The 18,876-nt window shown below is 48.2% G+C and overlaps 1 protein-coding gene across 2 annotated transcripts in view; it reads left to right on the top strand.

The window, feature by feature from the left end:
- The window catches only part of FAM110A (family with sequence similarity 110 member A), a 146,160-nt gene that overhangs the window by 71,922 nt on the left and 55,362 nt on the right, over positions 1–18,876 (top strand). Inside the window, exon 4 of one of the 2 annotated variants that reach the window (XR_013365099.1) lies at positions 18,594–18,828. The exons of the other annotated variant lie outside the window; for it this stretch is intronic. The gene's annotated coding sequence lies outside the window, so the exon portion shown is untranslated. Of the gene's footprint in view, positions 1–18,593; positions 18,829–18,876 lie in introns of those variants that run through there. 2 annotated transcript variants of the gene reach the window in all.

The raw sequence follows: 18,876 nt of genomic DNA, 5'->3' as shown, positions 1-18,876 counted from the left end.
GAGTTGCCTTCTCAAGCATTGTCACGCTGCATCTTTGCACCAGCCTGGGAGACAGTTATGACCAACCTCATCTTGCAGTTGGAAACCCCAAGGCTCAAGGAGGAAAGGGATGTGCCCCAGGGATATGCACAAAACCAGAGAGATGAAAGCATATCTCATCTTGCACAGTTGTTTTGGAATTTGAATTGAATTCAAGATAACAGCGTGAATGAACCTGATACCCAGTGGACGCTTAACAAAGGCTTGCTTGAAGTCTCACATCGGGTCAGTGGCGAAAGAAAAAATCCACACACAGGTCTGCCTCACCCCAGAGCCCTTTGCAGCCCCTTCCTCCACGTGAGGCCATGAGGATGGTGCCTGGCACAGTGAGCTTTCCAGAAGGGTTAGCTTAGTCCAAGTATTACTTTCAGAAAGTTTGACAACGTGAATCTTATACAAATATAGTGAGCATGTGTTAGACGTTTATTTAACTCATTAATGAGGGAACCGGCAAGATGGTCAGGCTGGTTCAATGGAGGACAGGATGGCCAAATTAGAAATTAGGTACAAAACTGGTTAATGTCTTACAGGGCAACAAAACCATAAGCCTTAGCATTACTTTTAGTACAGGACAAAAATCATTTGCAACTGTGCATCTTTTATAAGTTAAAGTGTAACTTCACTGAGTGGGAAGTCTGATCAATAATAAACAGCAAAGTCAAACAAAGGTACATCTCCTAGACAATCAGGTGGCCCAGTTAGGCCGATTGGACAGTGTCTTAGAATGAGCTCGAAAGGGCACACTGGCTTCCTTTTGTCTCATGCCTACGTTTTGGATAGTTTTCATTACAGCTGTTAATACCATCGCTACTACTACCATTATTTTTTTTTAAATTTTTATTTATTTATGATAGTCACAGAGAGAGAGAGAGAGAGAGGCAGAGACACAGGCAGAGGGAGAAGCAGGCTCCACGCACCGGGAGCCCAACGTGGGATTCGATCCCGGGTCTCCAGGATCGCGCCCTGGGCCAAAGGCAGGCACCAAACCGCTGCGCCACCCAGGGATCCCCTACTACTACCATTATTATGATTTCTCTTCCCTCTGCTGAAAGGCAGTTCATAGAGCTCATGGGTTCCTTTTATGGGACACACAGACCCCAAAGGCCCCTTCACAAAGGGCCAAGGGCAGAGCCCTCACCCACAACTGATAGTCTGGGACCCACACTGGCCAGACAGCAGAGCCCACCCGGGCTGAAGCGGGGTGACAGCAGAGGGGGCCTATGGTAGCGTTGTTGTGTAAATAACCCTGCCCTGGAAAGATCTCTGGTATCACTTGTCTAGTAAAATAAAGCCGAACATAGATGAGAAGTGGGAGTGATCCCATGCAGGTTCATACATGTGTGTATGTGTATTTGCAATGTGCATACATTTCTAAGCATAAATGCATTTCTACAAATAAGCATAGATACATTTATTTCTACGGGTGCATGTAGAGAAAGCTCTCTGGAGAAATACCCGCCACTCCCAACTCAGTCACGGTGTGGGGGTGCGACGCTGAAGGGGAACATCCTGTAGAGCCCACTGCATTGTTTACATTGGTTACCCCCACCTTGTTACCTTTTTCCTTCATGATCTCTAAAATAGATTAATACATGTACCCATACTGTGTATGTATGAGAGATTCCTGGAAGCTTGTCCTGGGACTAGGAATGGGTGGGGTGCGGGGCTTTCCCACCGGTTCCCTCCGTGCTCTTTGGCTTCTCATCACCGTTATTATTTCGGGCCACGAACACCCCTCCGGCGCCTCCATCCCCGTCTCCGGGCCGGGGCCCAGGCTTGGGGGGGGGCCGGGACGCCCGCCGCCGGGGCCCGCGGGGTGAGCCGCAGGAAGGGTGCGGGCTCCGCAGGACGCGCTCGCCGCTCCGGGGCCCGGGCCCGCAGCTGACGGTGGGGAGGGGGCGGGGAGCAGATGGGCTGGGCGCGCGACGGCTCGGGGACCCGGGTCCCGTCCAGGTGGCTCCGGCCGACTCCCGGGCCAGCTGCGGGGGCCGGGGAGGGGCGGGCGGCCCGGATGGGGAGGGGACCCCGTTTTCCATGACAATGCCAAGGCGGCGCGTACAAAGGAGCCGCAATCAGCATTTTATTGGTTCGAGTTAATTATCTGAGGCGGGAAGGGGGCGGGCGGGGCCCGGCGATTCCCCCGTGGGGTTGGGGGTGGGCTGGGGTGGCGTGGCGAGACCCGAAGGGGAGGGGGCGGTGGGAAAGGGGCTTTTCTCAGTCTCGGCAGCCCGGGGGCCTCCGAGGCAAAGCGCCATCGCCCCCTGGTGGGTACCTCATTCATTCGTTCCCTCATTCATTCATTCATTCACTCGCTCACCCATTCACTGTGTTGCTCTGCGGAGCATTGCAAGAGTTAGTCTAAGTGCTGAGAACAGGGCCCTGAGGCAGGTGGGGCACATTTTTTTAAATGCCGGGTCCTGGGCTGGGCACCTCTTGGTTGCCATTCTCACCAGCCAAAGGCTCTCAGGCTAGTGCCGCAGGGAGACTTAACAATTACAACGCAGACCGGCAAATGCTAGATAAAGGGCCGCATCGCGGGATGGGGAGCCCAGAGGACCTTCGGGAAAGAAGGGAATCCCGAGGGCTTCCTGGAGGAGGCGCGGTTTCAGGCAAGACCTGAGTGATATGTGGAAATTAGCTAGGTGAGGGAGCGAAAGGGTATAGGTGATGAAGGCCTTGTCGCAAAAGGGTTCAGCAGGTGCAGAAGGCTTGCACAAAGAGTAGGTAAGGTGTACTCTGGGAAGAGAAGTTTGCTGGGGGAGGATCCTGGAACCCACCATGCAAGGGTGGAGCTGGGTAATGAGTTAGATAAGAGGGCTGGGGTCAGATGAAAGCATAGGCTGTGGGTGGGGTGGCCTGAGAACACCTATGAGATCTCCTTTAGGTTTGGGGAGAATTTGGCTGCCCCCACCCCCATCTAAATTGCTCCCAAATGGATTCGGACCTTATTATTATCCCCCCTTGACCACTCTCCCATTGTCTCCATGTCTCCCTTCAATTTGCCCTTCAATCTGCCTGCACGCTATTCCCCAAAATGACATTTCTAAAAGCAAAACTATGTGGTGCTACTTTTCAGAGTTATGATGCACAGGGTTTATAACCAGTGGCTTTGACAAAAAAAACCAAACCAAAACAAACCTTTAATAATAGTTGTTTAAGCAAAGTAGAGGCATTTCCCTTTCATGCAAATAAAGTCTGAAGGTAGGCCATCTAGGGCTGGCATGGTGCTCCATGGTTTGGAGAACTAGACTCCTATCTTGATATTCTAACCATCCTCAGTATATAACTGCCATTTCGTGGCCCGATATGGCTGCTCAAACACCAACCATCACATCTGCATTCCAGATGGAGAGCCTTCCAGTCATCAGAAAGGAGAAAGGGGTCAAGAAGGGAGGGAAGTCTCTCTAAAGGCCCTTTCTGGAAGTCACATATGGTCCTTTTACTTAGATTCTATTGGTCAGAACTTGACTATATGGCCACACTAACCTGCAAGAGAGCCTGAGAAATATGGTCTGGTTCCAGGCATCATGTATCCAGATAATAATTGGAGTTCTCTTTCAAAGGAAGATAGGGAGCCTGGATATTGGAGATTACCATCTGTCTCTGTCACACTCAAGAGTTCCACTTCTAGGAGTGTGTCTTACAAGTGTACTCAGCCATGTGATGTATCTACAAGGTTATTCACTACGGCATTGTTGGTGACAGCAAAAAACTGGAAACATGAGTAGGGGGCTGCTTGTTAAATTTTGGGACATCTGTACAAGGGAGCACTATGCAGCCTTGAACACAAATGAACAAGCTCACTATGCACTGACATGAAATGACATTTCAGATATCTCACTTTGGAAAACAGTTTGGCACTTTCTTACAAAGTTAAACATATACTTACCCATGACCCAGCAACTATATGTCTAGGTTTTTACTTCCCACCCCACCAAATAAAAATATATGTCCCCACAAGGACTTAGGCACAAATGTTCATAGCAGTCGTTTGTGATAGACAGCAACTGGATACAGCCCAGTGTCCATCAACTAGTGAATGGATAAGCAAACTGATGACTCCATATCTTGGGATATAACCCTGCAGTATAAATGAGCGAACTATTGACACGTACAACAACGTGGAAGAAAGATCTCAAAGCACACTGAGCAAAAACAAGCTGGACACAAAAAACAGCTTGCTCTAATGATGCTATTTACATCAAATTCTAGAACAGGTAAAATGAGTTAAGTCATGGTGCCAGAAACCAGCTCAGTGGCTTCCTCTGGGAATGGTGGAATTGATTGGGAAGAGGCATGAACAAACTTGGGAGCTGGAAATGTTCTGAATCACGATTGGGTGTGGGCCACACACGTTCATTGCTCTGTATGTAAATTATACTTCAATATTTTTAAAGACTTAAAAAAATTTAAATTTATTTATGATAGAGAGAGAGAGAAAGAGAGAGAGAGAGAGAGGCAGAGACACAGGCAGAGTGAGGAGCAGGCTCCATGCTGGGAGCCCGACAGGGACAAGATCCCGGGTCTTCAGGATCACGCCCTGGGCCAAAGGCAGGCGCCAAACCGCTGAGCCACCCAGGGGTCCCCTACTTCAATATTTTTAAAAAGCAAGGTGCAGAACAGTGAGCAAATGATGCTATATGTTTCAAATGAAGAGAAATTTGCTTGTATCTGCATCGAGTCTCTGGGACAGGCTGGTAACAATGGTCGCCTATGGGAGGGGAATGGGTGGCTGGGGCTGGGAAAGATGGAGACTTTTCTCCATATCCTGTTGTACCTGTTGACCTTGAAAGACCGAGGTCAGTGTACTATGTAAATAGAAACTAAAAAGGAAGAGATGGGTTATGTGCAAATTTGACATCAACAAGCCCCTGCTTTCAATCCCTTGGTGGCTCCCCTTTGCCATCAGGGCTAAGTTCAGAGTCTGAGCGGTCCCTGTGTCACCTGTTTCCCCCACCCCCGCCCCAGGCAGCACCCTCTCTGGTGGCTACTTGCCGCTACCCGCAGACAGCTCAGCGCCAGGCTCTCTCAGTCCTTTGTGCCTATGCTGTGACCTCAGCCACTCTTTTCCCATAAGGCTCATCTGCTGGTGAAGCTCTCCCCAGCCCCCAGCCTGAGTCGGTTCTCCTGTCCCCTGTGGTCCTGCTGCATGCTGCCCCACCTCTTCCTCATCCATCCAAACCACCGTGTTTATTGGTGCTGACTGTGAGCTGGATCCCTGGGGTCCCCGGAGACAGATGGGAGCCATCTTTAGGGACAAACCTGCTTCCATGTCTTTTCTCCGTTTGATAGAGGGCTTCTCCCGCCCAGAGATTCTGAGAGTCCCCTCTCCCTGGCCCCAGCTCTGGCCTGAGGCAGAGCCTTGATAAAATGTGTTGTTTTAAAATTAAGTGCTTGCTGCTCAGAGAATATGTTTTATGACAAGGCCAATGGGGCCTTTTTGAATATGTAGAACAAAACACCGTTGTGAGATTATTGATATGTCTGAGTCCTAATCCCAGATTCCTGTGAATGTGGAAATGGGGTCTTTGCAGATGTAATCAAGTGTAAAGTCATGCCGGGTGAGGGGTGGGCCGTTATCCATGGGCTGGTGTCTTTATGAGAAGAGGGAAATCTGGACATAGACATAGTTGTACAGGGAGGTCTCTGTATGGTGATGGAGGCTGAGAGCAGAGTGATGGGCCTATAGGCTGATGAACACCAGAGATTCCAGGAAGCATTCTCCCTGGAGCCTTTAGAGAGAACAAGGCCCTGTGACACCCCAATATTGGACTTCCAGCCTCGGAACTGGGAGATAATAAATTTCTGTTGCCTTAACCTCTGATTTTGTGGTAATGTGCGACTTGAGCCCTAGAAAACTATATACACACTAAACTAGTCAATACCTAAGGCAATTAAAGGTAGTGACGAGAACTTTGGAAAAATAAAACAAAACATGGAAACCAGGCACGTAACAGGGTGTGGTTGGGAACAGCATCACCTTAGCCAGGGTGGTCAGGGAAGGCCTCTTGGAGGAGGTGATGTTTCAGTGGAGACTGACAAGATGAGGACCCCACCATGGAAGCAGGAGGCAGAGGTGCAGGGGGCAGGTGCCAGGCTCGGCATGTTTGAAAGCTACTGGAAGCAGGCCTGACAATGGCGAACACCATGCTGGGGTCTTTGGGGAAGTCCCCAGGACTGAACCAGGAAGGGACTGTCCTGTCTTTGCCTCTGTAGGTCTCAGGACCTGCTGTGGGGCTGATGCAGGTCACCCCTCGGCCTGGGCCGGCTGGCAGCCGATGAAGGAGGCCAGCTTCCCAGCTGACACTCTGCGCTGTAATTGTGATTAACTACCGGGTCCTCTTCCCTGCTCAGGCCTGAGGCCGCGGGAGGGACAGCTGCAGAGTGAAGCAATGAGGCCAGGAAGGGGTTAATGGGCTGCCCCTCCATCTGAGCCCTTCACACAATGAGGGGAGGTTGGGGGGGCTCTGGTGGAGGCCTGTGGCATCAGCTGGGGTGAGTGAATGGAGGGGACAGAGGCCTTGTCCCTGGGGACAGGGCGAGTACTCTGTGGGGAGAGGGGTCAGAGCCCTCCCCCCTGCTGTTATTTCCATCCGTCCCCATCTTCCCCATCGTCCCCTCCCCTCCCCACCTAGCTTGAGCATCCCAGACAACTGCCCTCTGGGCTCTAAAGTGGGCAACATCTTCAGCCTCGAGGAATTCTGAAGCACAGTCTGAAAGTCAAAGAATTGCAAAATCGTGAAATGTCACCACTGAGGGGGAGCTCATTTATTCCTGTCGCTTTCAAACTTTTTGGCTTAATTATTATTAGCATTGGAACCCAGAGCCCCCGCCCCCACCTCATTTTCTCCCCTAATAATAATAATAAATAGTGTGTTGATTACATGGAAAGCAGCCTGGGCGCAAGCCTAAATCATTCATCCCCAGTTCTCACAAATGTCTCACTTACACAACCACCACCACAACCGATATATGGAACAGTTCCCTCACCCCTAAAAAAGTTCCTTCATGCCCCTTTGGGGTCAATACCCTTTCCCCTGATCCCTGGTGGAGTAATGGCCCCTCGAAGACATGGAGTTCTGGTCTCTGAGTTTTGTGTTACCTTATTCGCCAAAAGGATCTTTGCAGCTGTAATCAAATGAAGGATCTTGAGGTGAAGAGACGAGTGGATTGGGATGCCTGGGTGGCTCAGTGGTTGTTCCACTCAGGGTGTGATCCTGGGGTCCAGGATCAAGTCCCACATTGGGCTCCTGGCATGGAGCCTGCTTCTCCCTCTGCCTGTGTCTCTGCGCCTCTCTTTCTCTCTCTCTCTCTCTCTCTCTCTCTCTGTGTGTGTCTTTCATGAATAAATAAATAAAATCTTTTAAAAAAAGAGAGATGAGTGGATTATCCAGGTGGACCTTCATGCCATCATGTGTCCTCATGCGAGAGAGGTGTGAGTACCTGTCTGACTCAATTGGAAGAGCATGCGACTCTTGATCTCGGGATCATGAATTCAGGCACCACATTGGGCACAGAACTTGCTTTTTTAAAAAAGGGACACAAAGAGGCAAACTTGCGGACAAGAAGGCCAGTGACCATGGAGGCAGAGAATAAGGGATGTGGCCACAAGCCAAGGACTAACTGGGCCACCAGAAACTGGAAGAGGCAAGGAACAGCTTCTGCTGTAGAACCTTCTGAGGGAACTCAGCCCTGCAGGCACCCTCACTTCAGACTTCTGTTCTTTTTATTGCCAAGTAGTATTTCAGTATATGGATACACAAAGACTTTTCTATCATTCATCAGTTGAAAGGCATTTGGGTCATTTCCAGGTTTTGGCAATTATAAATAATGCTGCTCTGAACATGTGCACACAGGTCTTTGTGAGGACATAAATTGTCATTTTTCTGGGGTTGATATCTAACAGTGGAATTACTGGGTCATAGTGTAAATATATTTATAATTCTACAAGAAACTGATGAACTTTTCCAATGGGGACTGTACCATCTCACATTCCCACTGGCATCTAATATTGTCAGATTTAAAAAATGTCTTGGCCATTTACATCAGTATGTAATGACCACAGGGTTATCACGAGGATTGAATGAGTTTATTGCAGAGAAGAATGCCTTGCATAATAAACGTGCTCCCTGCCTTGGGGATGTCAGCTCTTTCTTCTGTTATCACTGTGGGGAGGCCAGGATATGAGCAGCGCTGCAAAACTCCAAAGCCAGGTGGGCCAGGTGGGCTATGTGGACATTGGGAAGCTGGCAAGCATGTGCACATCTGGAAGGTTGGGGTCTAAAGGAAACAGTGAGGTAGAGGTTTGAGTGCGGCTGGTTTTCCAGGGAGTGCCCTGAGGATCTCAGAGAAGTGAGGGAAGCAAGGTCAGGCATTTGCGACAGAGGTCTTTGGCCAGTCCTGTCAAGAGCTCTGGAGCTGGGACAGCCCTTCAGAGATGTCATACCGTGAGACAGGGAGGTCAGGCCTCTTCACCCTGCAGTGACCAGTCTTTGGTGTGGCTGCCCCTGGGGGAGGGGAAATCTTAGGTACAGCAGCCCCTTCCCCCCCAACCATCAGCAGCCAACACTGAAGGCATGTGGGGCCTGGTGCCCTGATCTAGGTGACATCTGCCAAGGGGAAAAGCAGGCCCAAGTGGCCAGAGCTTTCAAGTTTTTAAAACTAGCTGTAAATCTAGATGTTGAAGTTGTCTCATTTTTTATTTTTATTTTTTTAAAAGATTTTTTTTAAATTTATTTATTCATAGAGATGCAGAGAGAGAGAGAGAGGCAGAGACACAGGCAGAGGGAGAAGCAGGCTCCATGCAGAGAGCCTGACATGGGACTCGATCCAGGGTCTCCAGGATCATGCCCTGGGCTGCAGGCGGCGCTAAACCGCTGCGCCACCAGGGCTGCCCGTCTCCTCATTTTTTAAAGTGCTGGAAACTCTTTCAGACTTTTAGAACATACTGTGAGGAGCTAACATGCCAGGCCTCAGGGCTGGTTGGGGCCTGGGGCGGCCTGCTGATGGCCCCAGACGTGAAAGCTGCTCTGTCACCATCTGACATCATGTTGGTGTCCGCTTCCCCACCAGGTGAGCTCTCCAAGGCAATCACCTTTGAGTTGCTCCACACAGCCTCACCAACATATAGGGCAGGGCTTGGCATAAACTGAAAGGAAGAGGAAGTGGAAGAGGGGAGAGCCAAGCTGGGTGACTTGCCTCAGCTTGCAGGGTATTTATTTGCAGAGAAAGGCGTTAAGTTTTGAGTTAATTTGTTACACAGTATTTGACGATGGATACCTTACTCTGGAATGTATGTAATGCACTTTATTACATATAAAGACAATTTCACAGGGCACACATCAGATTCATCAAATGCTGTTGCCTCGCCCTTCAAAACATACCCAGAATCCGAATACTTCCTCCCACTGCCAAAGCCACCACCCGGGTCCACAGCTACCATCTGTACTCTCCTGGGTCACTGCCAAGCCTCCCCACTGGTCTCCTTGCTTCCCTCCTGCCCCTTCCTGCAGAGGTGGCACAGCCATGGGAGAGAGGACCCCACGGCCTCTGGGGACTTTAAGGAGGAGGCCTCCTTGGGGAAGCAGGAGGGGCCCTTCTGTCTCCTCTCCCCCCCACAGAGGCCTGGCTCCCCAGGGGGCAGGGCAGAGAGGGTGGTGTCGAGGCCAGGTGTGGTCCTGAGCACTTCATAGCACCCAGGGCACCTGGTACCTCTTACGGTTTGGAGCCCTCGCCCTGGCTAAGTGGGTATGTGACCGAGAGTGGGAAGGGGATGCGCCTGCGTGCATTCCCAGCAGGGGTGGGGTGAGGTGGGGCATGCATAGTGGTTTAGAGCACAGCTCTTGTGTTCTGGCTGTGTGGCCTTGGGCAATTTGCCTAACCAATTAGTGCCTCTATTTCCTCTTTTATAACAGGAGACTAAAAATACTAATACATTCCTCGTAGAGCTATGATGAGGATTTCATGAGTTAATAAGTGCAGAAGGGTTAGGACAGCATTATCACATGAAGGAATTACACAAGGGCTGGCTCTTAATATTATTACAGGCAAAAGATCAAATCCCAGCTCTGCCATGGACATGCTATGTGACTGAGTGCAGGTGACTTTGCCTTTTTGGACTCAGTTTCCTCACCTGTAAAATAGGATCATTTTGGCACGATCCATAGGGCATTTGTGAAGATTCAAGGACATGGGAAGGCCTCCCCCTGGTTCAAGGTTGGTTCTTGGTTATGTAAGGATGGGAGCCTCTGGGTATCTGCCTATATGGCCATGACAGGCACTCCTGTGGCCTGGACTCATGCATCCAATCTGAACGGCGCCCCCTTCTGTAGGACCTCAAAAGATCGGGCACAGCCCTTCCTTTCCCCCTATTTCCTGCTTCTTGGGCTGCAGCGCCACCTGCTGGCCCAAAGCTGCGTTGCATGCAGAGCCGACCACCTGCTTGGAGGGAAGGGAATACGCCCTTGAGCACCAGGTATGTGCATCACACACACACACACACACACACACACACACACACACACACACACATATGTACATACATATATATATGCCAGGGTAGGTGTCAGCCTTTTTCTGTAGAGACTGATCCTCAAGGGAGGTCACACAAAAACAGCTGTGAAGCTGGGGAGCTGGGGTTCACGTCCACACCCCTTCCCCGCGCCCCACCTCCCCCACTCCAAACACCCTTCTACAGTGAGTTCAATTTCTGGACCCTCCCTGCCCCTCTGCTTAGAGAGGAACCAGGACCTGAAATCAGGGTCCTGGAGAGAATATCAGGTCTGTTCCCCCAGGACCCAGATTGAAGAAGGAAGAGCACTAGACTGGGAATCCCCAGGCCGGGGTCTCACTCCGGCTCCCCCAACCAGTGGAACAACCTTTGCAAAATCCTCACCCGTTTATTTTAGCCCTTATCATTTTGAATATAGTCACTGAAGGGGGAGCACTTAACACGGGTGTTAGGTTCTAATGTGAGGAGAAAATGATAGAAATAGACAATTTTCTAAGACTTCAAAAAATCCTTTAAATCACTCATAAGTACAGTTTTCTGAATGAGTCTTTCATAGTAGTAAGCACACTGGGCATAAAGACGGGTAGTGTGTGGCAGCTGTCATATAGGTTTGCAAATTTTGATTTTCGATTCAGCTCTCATTCAGACTTGCAGGATTCGGCTTGCACACCCCCTGCATCTTGTTCACTGCAGGGCTTCTGTCCAGGCACAATAACCCACGCTATGTACATTGTTCTCCTTCTCTCTCTCTCTCTTTCTCTCTCTCTCTGGACACACACAGGTGTGCTTCTGAACTTATGTAATAAAAACAGCTAACAGTTATGGAATATTTACTATGCATCATCATAAAGTTCTGGGCCTTTTACCTTCATGAATTCATATCATCCTTCTAGAAATGCTTTGAGAAAAGTACCATTGTTACAGAGAGGGAAACTGAGGTACTGAGAGGTTAAGGAAGTAGCCCAAGGTCACATAGCCAGTGAATGGTAGAGTGTGGACTTGAAGCCAAGGAGTCTAAGACCAGAACCCACATTCTTTTTTTTTTTTTAAAGATTTTGTTTATTTATTCATGACAGACACACACACAGAGAGAGAGAGAGAGAGAGAGAGAGAGAGAGAGGCAGAGACACAGGCAGAGGGAGAAGCAGGCTCCATGCAGGGAGCCCGACGTGGGACTCGATCCCGGGTCTCCAGGATCACACCCTGGGCTGAAGGCGGCGCTAAACCGCTGAGCCACCCGGGCTGCCCCAGAACCCACATTCTTAACTGCCATGCCATCTACTTGAATGGAAGCCCTGTGGGAGCTATAGGTACCTGCCTGTGTGTCTGTTGTCAGCCCACAAGCTCCATTAGGCAGGCTAGCACCTGGTCTGGGTCATCTGTGTACTCCCAGTACTGGTCCCTTCCAGCCAGGACCCACTCTGGGCGCGTGCAGTAATTGTTGGACGCATGCACATGGCTCACTGAGCCCCAGCGTCTTCATCTGTCGGACACACATGACAGCACGTCAGATTGCTGGAGGGCCCAGTGAACTGTCGGCGGGCCAGCTCTCTTTAAAGACCCTCCGTTCTCCTTTGCCCACTTCCTGTTCATCTCTGTCTCAGGCTTTTAGTCTGCCCAACTGAGTGACCTGAACCAACCTGGAAGAGCTGATTATGTGCATATTCCCCAACTCTGCATGCAGTAACACCATATTTGTAGGTTGAAATTAGCAGCAGGGAGTGTATTTACACTGTGGAAATTGGTAATGGTACAAACAGGATAATTTCCCCTTAGAGATCTTAAGCAGTTACTACTGCCAGGAGAGAATGGATCCTCTAGACACCACCTTCAGGGAGCAGCACGGTAGAGTGATCATACCTATTGGCTCTGGAGCCAGACCACCTGGCTTCAAACTCCAGCCCTATCACTTACCGAGTGCGTTATCTGGTTCAGTTACTTAACCTCTCTGAGCCTCATTACCTTTTTCAGTAGGGATTCAATGCAAGCATCCATGTAAATGCTCTCTCAATAAGTGTTGTTTATTAATATTACAAATCAGCCTAGGAAGTGGTGGGACTTTCTTGTTTTTCCATCTGAGGAAAAGGGGTTGATGGGAACAGGGATCTGTGATGTCAAAGGGGAACCTCAGACAAGGGCAATGTATAACCCTAGGCTGAAGCCCTAATGGAGGGGTCTTGAACGCTGGCAGACCAGATCTTTGTAAGCGAGTACGGGCTGTGTGCATGACGAGTGGGTGCCAAGGATCTCCTTCAGTTCCAGGGCAAGGGCAGGAGGGGGTTGCTGTTAGCTCATAAGCCTGGGATGGATCTGGGGGAAGTAGGTGATCTAATCAACAATTCTCTCTGCCTTCCCCTCCCCTTTCTTGCCAGTGAGCACTCCTAGGGGGACGTTGTGGGGTTGGTGACATATGAGATGTAATGTATATGACAAAAATAGTACAAAAAGCGAGAAGGAATACAACTATACAGGAGTAACATGTTGGTATCTGCTATGAAGGGAGTATAAATCTGAAGTAGAATCTAACAAGCGAAGGTGTGTATGGTAAGCCTAAAGCAATCATTAAAAAAAAAGTGAAAAAAAGTTAAAGAAGCTGGAAGCTTCTAGAAAACTTTCAGGGCATATGTCTAAGCATGACTTCACATCACGCTTTTGTGAGCATTAAGTTAGTTAACTCATAGGAAACACTTGGAAAAGTATTTGGCATGCAGTAAGCATATAAATTTTAGTTGTTCTTTTTTTAAAAAAAATTATTTATTTATTCATGAGAGACACTGAGAGAGGCAGAGACATAGGCAGAGGAAGAAGCAGGCTCTCTGTGGGGAACCAGATGTGAGATGTGAGACTTCATCCCAGGACCCTGGGATCACAACCTGAGCTAAAGGCAGATGCTCAACCACTGAGCCACCCAAGTGCCCAAGTTTTAGTTGTTCTAATCCTCACAATAATTTTATGGGACAAGCTTCTTTAGTTTCCCTATTGTAAGGTAAGGAGACAGCCTCAGAGATGCTGAGATGCACAATAAATTGCCTGAAGTCACACAGCAAATAAGCAGGGGATCCAGATTAGAACTCACGTTTGTTAGACTTCAAAGCCTCATCCAAATGCATAGAGAGGCAGGTCTAAGGATTTTCATCACCATGTTGTTTTCAGTAGCTTAAAATCAGAAGCAGTGCAGATGTCCACCATCAGCAGCTTGTTCAGTAAACCCTGTCATGCCCAGCCAGGAGGTGCTTCTTGCTGAGTACAAGAAACGAGGTCACCCTGTACACAGGAGCATGGGACCATCTTTAAGACATTTTGTTCAAAAAAAAAAAAAAAAAAAGACATTCTGTTCAGTAAAAAGGACACCTGAAAAAAAAAAATTCCATAACCAATAGGAAACAAAGCCAAACATTCCATAAAATCTAAGAGTGCGTGTGTGTGACCTCTAGAGGCTCATATGAAGCAGATGAAGGTGATTTAAACAATAGGATCTATTTATAGGACCCTCCCTTTCTTTAGACCTTTATTTTTGTTGAGTTTTGAGATAATACATGCTCAAAGAAAAAATTCAGAGTAGAGCAAAGTGTCAAGAAGAAAAGAAAAATCACCAGAAATCCCTTTCTCCAGAATTATCGAGGCTAACATGTCGGTATATGTCTTTATGGTCCTCTCTCTGTGTGACCGTGGATGTGTGAGTGTGCGTAGGCATATAGGTACATATATAGAGAAACATATCCATATGAATATGGGAATTCTGCCGCTGTAATAAAGTGTCCCCCACATCGTAGAAGCTTAAACAAAATAGAAGTTTATTTCTCTGCCTCATTAAATCTGGGTCCCAGGTAGATTACGGTGATTCCATAATCATCATGGTTGCAGTCTCCTCTGTATTCTTGCTGTATTATCTCATCCAGTGGCTTCCTCCTCATGCTCCAGGTCCAGCTATCACATCTGCATTTCCACCAGCAAGAAGGGGAAATGGGAAGTGGAGATCCCACCTCTTCCTTTTAAGTACACAACCTCAAAGCTGTGCACTGTTATTGTTGGTAACATCCCATTTGTCTAAATGAAATCACATGACCATCCCCGGGAGGCCTGGGAAATGCAGCCTTTACTGTGGGTAGCCACACACCCAGCAAGTCAGGGGTTCTATGACTATGAAAGAAATGGGAGACTGGACGCCATAGAATTCCTTCTTTTAATAATAATAATAATATCTTCCTCCATCAAGACAGCACTATATCTTACATTCTAACCATGGAACCCTGCAAGAGGGCACTGGCTTGGGCCAAATTGCCAGTTGCAGTAGAGCAGACTTTCTTTCTTTCTTAAGGCACATCCCAGAGCCAGCTACTTCTGCACATAGGGAATTTTCAACTGAAAGCAATTTCAGTTGAAAGGCAGAGTCCTGGCAGTATCAACAGTTGCCGTGGTACTTCCTCCAGACTTTTCCCCATAAAGGTCATGAGGAGAATCAGGAAAGGCCATCCCGTTGCAAGATCAGAGTTGTAAGATGGTGATGTGTGTCATAGACCCTCTCTGGCAAGTTTCGGCCCCTCTGCTCGTCATTCTTAAAATGTTACCGTTAGGCTGCACACGTGTAAATCACTTCCTGCCTACAAAAGCACTCATTTCTTGTCCCTTCTTTTCACTTCCAGAGGAGGAGTTTGAGTGTGTGTGTGTGTGTGTGTGTGCGTGTGTACATGTTGAGAACATTTAAGATTTACTGTGTCAGCAACTTTCAAGTATACAATACAGTACTGTTAACTGTAGGGATCCCACTGCGCTGCATCCCCAGAATGCACTCATTTATAACCGTAAGTTTATATCCTTTGGCCAACATCTCTTTGTTCCTCCCTGCCCCCGCCAGCCCCCAGCAACCACCAATCTACTGTTTCTGTGAGGTCAGTTCTTTTAGATTCCTCATGTTAGATAGTACAGTAGTTGTCTTTCTCTATCTGACTTATTTCACTTAGCGTAATGCCCTCCAGGTCCATCCATGTTGCCACAAATGGCCAGATTTACCTTTTTTTAAAAGGCTGAATAATAGTCCATTGTGGATACATAATACATTTTCTTTACCCGTTCATCTGTGGATGGACACTGGGATCATTTCCATGTCTTGGCTACTGTGAATAATGCTGCGATGAATGTGGGAGGGCAGATGGCTCTTTGATATAGTTATGTTATTTCCTTAAGATGTATACTCAAAAGTGGGATAGCTGGATCCTATTGTATTTCTATTTTTTAACTTTCTGAGGCATCTCCATACTGTTCCACAGGGGCTGCACCGGTTTGCATTTCCACCAACGGTGCACGAGGGCTCCTCCTTCACAACTTCACCAAAACCTGTCATCTCTTGTCTTTTTGATATTAGCTATTCCAACAGGTGTCAGGTGATATCTCATTGTGGTTTTTTTATTTTTTTAAGATTTTCATTTATTTATTCATTCGAGATACAGAGAGAGAGAGAGAGAGAGGCAGAGACACAGGCAGAGGGAGAAGCAGGCTCCATGCAGGGAGCCCCACGTGGGACTCGATCCCGCGGCTCCAGGATCAGGCCCTGGGCTAAACCACTGAGCCGCCCGGGCTGCCCCTCATTGTGGTTTTGATTTGCATTTCCCTCATGATGAGTGATGTTGAACTTTTTTTCATGAACCTGTTGGCCATAAGTGTGTCTTCTTGGGAAAAACGTCTGTTCAGGTCTTTTGCCCATTTTTAACTGGGTTTTCTTTCTTTCTTTCTTTCTTTCTTTCTTTCTTTGAGTTGTATGATGCTGCCTCTTTCTTCCTACCTTTTTGCTGAATCTCTTCCAATTCTTAGCTTTTAAGGTCTCATGTCATTAGATTGGGCCCACTCAGGTAATCTAAAATAATCTGTTTTAAGGCCTGTAACCTTAACTCCATCACCAAGGTCCCTTTTGCTATGCACTGTAGCATATTTGTAGGTTTCAGGAATCGGGGTGTGTGCATCTTGGGAGGTGCCACTCCGCTCACCCCTAACCCTTTGCTGAACCCTTCTCAGGGAGAGGCACTCACTGTGCTGAGGTCTGGGAGGTCAGAGGTAAACGTCTCTCTGAGTACATTGCTCCAGAAAAAGGGTGGGAGGGAATGTCTTCCAGGGACCATCCCCCTTTTGGGAGTTTGGGTAGCCAGCTTCAGACTAGAGCAGCCCCTCTTGCTCTGTTTCTCTGGGTGGAGACTAGGACCCCACCCCTTCCCATATTCATATCCCTTCAGCTCCCATCCACTGCCCTGGGGTGGAAGGAAGGTCATTCTGTCCGTTTTCTTTCTTTTTTTTTTTTCATTCTGTCCGTTTTCTACACAGACCTTATGCTCAGTCATTCATCCATCTCCAGAAAATTCTAAGGAGACCAACAGAAAGGACAAATTGTGTATTTCAGTCTTCATGTTATCCTGGCTTTTTTTGCCCAGGGTGGCCGCAGAGCTCCTGAGATTGTTCACACCTGCTGTGGTCCTTGCAATGTCATCACACACACCCCGCCCCCACCCCCAAACCTCACATAGGCCAACACAACCCTCTACCCCTTCATAACTTTGGCCTCTAAGGTCCTTCCCTCGGCAGGCTGCCCCCCACCCCCCAGCGGCTCTCCAGGCTGGCCTCCACTCAGGGGCTGGATTGATGCAGACTGCTGCCCCCCCACCCCCTGCATTTGCAAGTGCAGTTTCCTCTGCCTGGAATGCACCCTCCTCTGCTTCTGGCTTTGCCCTCTTCCCTCCAACTGCCTGGAGATACCAGCTCGGGGTCATCTTAGCGGAAGCCCATCTGCTGCCACCCCAAGCTGAATCCCGAATTCTGAGCTCATTCTTCAGGGAACTTATTTCATTGGACCACAGAGATGGCACGTGACTCAGTCGCCTCCAAAGCAACCAGGTTTAAGCTCAGGGAGGGCAGGGGGAAGGGGGTGGAAGGGCCCTCCAGGGTCCTTAGTAGATGTTCCCAGAAAGTGGAAGCTTCTAATGACATTTATCGAGCACTTGCTGTTTGCAGGTGTGGTACTAAGCTCATTGCATCTGTTAGGTCAATGAACCCTCACAGCAATCCTGGGTGGGGTGGGAGAGGCTTTTTTTTTTTTTTTTAATTTATTTGAGAGAGAGATCACAAGCAGGGGGGAGTGGCAGGCAGAGGGAGAGGGAGAAGGAGGCTCTCCAAGGAGCAGATAGCACCATGTGTGGCTTGATCCCAGAACCCTGGGACGCTTAACTGACTGGGCCACTCAGTCGCCCTGGGAGATGCTCTCATTGTCCCCATTGTATGGCAGAGATTGTAGAGAGTGGACTCATGCACTTTCACTTGAAGGCTGTCAATGTCACGAAGACTTCCAAGGACGGTGGGTGAAAGCAAAACCAGAGAAGCCCAAACACAAGTAAAAATGGGCAAAAGACCCGAATGGACACTTTTCCAAAGAAAACATACTTATGGCTGACAGGTTCTTGAAAAGAAGTACAACATCACTCCTGGAGGTGCCTTTTCCAAATACCAGGTCACTCGCCCTGTCACCTAGTCCTTGACAGAACACATTTGCATGGCTACATCCATACTCTGCACGCTCTCCTGCATCTCCTTTCTCTCTGTGTAATTAATCTTGGAACATCTTTTCACATCAGTACAGAGAGAGATCATCTCCTTGCTCATTATCTACTCCAACATCCTTTCTGGGAGGGAACGATTGAAAACAATCCAAATGCCCTTGTTAGGGCAAATGCAAATAAAAATTCTCCCTGATGCCAGAAAGGGAGCCATCCCCTCTTCCTTTCCTTAGAGCATTTAGTTTAGAAAACTTATAAATTCTTTCCCTGCTCCTTTCAGGTGTATTCACGTCTTAAAAAAAAAAAAAAAAAAAAAAGCTGAATAAGCCTCTCATCAGTTTTACCACCCAGGATCACGACACAAGAGCCATCTCTCTGTAACATAAATTTGAAGAAAGTCAGTGCCCCCATCACCTAGTCTCTGGGGGAGGGTAGGAACCTAACATTAGTGTTCAGCTTCAAGTTGCAAGCAACTTCCTCATAGAGACATGAATTTCTTTTTCCTGCAGATCAAGATAGCTAATCCAGGCAGCCATCCTGATTACCGGGTGAATTTTTCAGGATGAACCATGTGACCCTTATTTGAGAACTAGCTATCGTTTGAGAATACAAACATAGTCGGCTGTACCCGCTGGAGGATGTGGAGGAGTCAGGTTTCTTTCTGCCCATTTACCGACCGTCTGTGATGTGCACCACAATCTGGTTTAATGTGTATTCAGTAATAAAAGTTTTCTTTTTCTTCTACTTTTGTGGAGAGGTTTTCTGTTTTTTTTGTTTTTTTTTGTTTTAAAT

This window comes from Canis aureus, chromosome 26 (genome assembly GCF_053574225.1).
Source record: "Canis aureus isolate CA01 chromosome 26, VMU_Caureus_v.1.0, whole genome shotgun sequence".
Classification (NCBI taxonomy): domain Eukaryota; kingdom Metazoa; phylum Chordata; class Mammalia; order Carnivora; family Canidae; genus Canis; species Canis aureus.
Note: the sequence above shows the minus strand (reverse complement) of the source record. Positions and strands in the feature narration are given on the sequence as shown.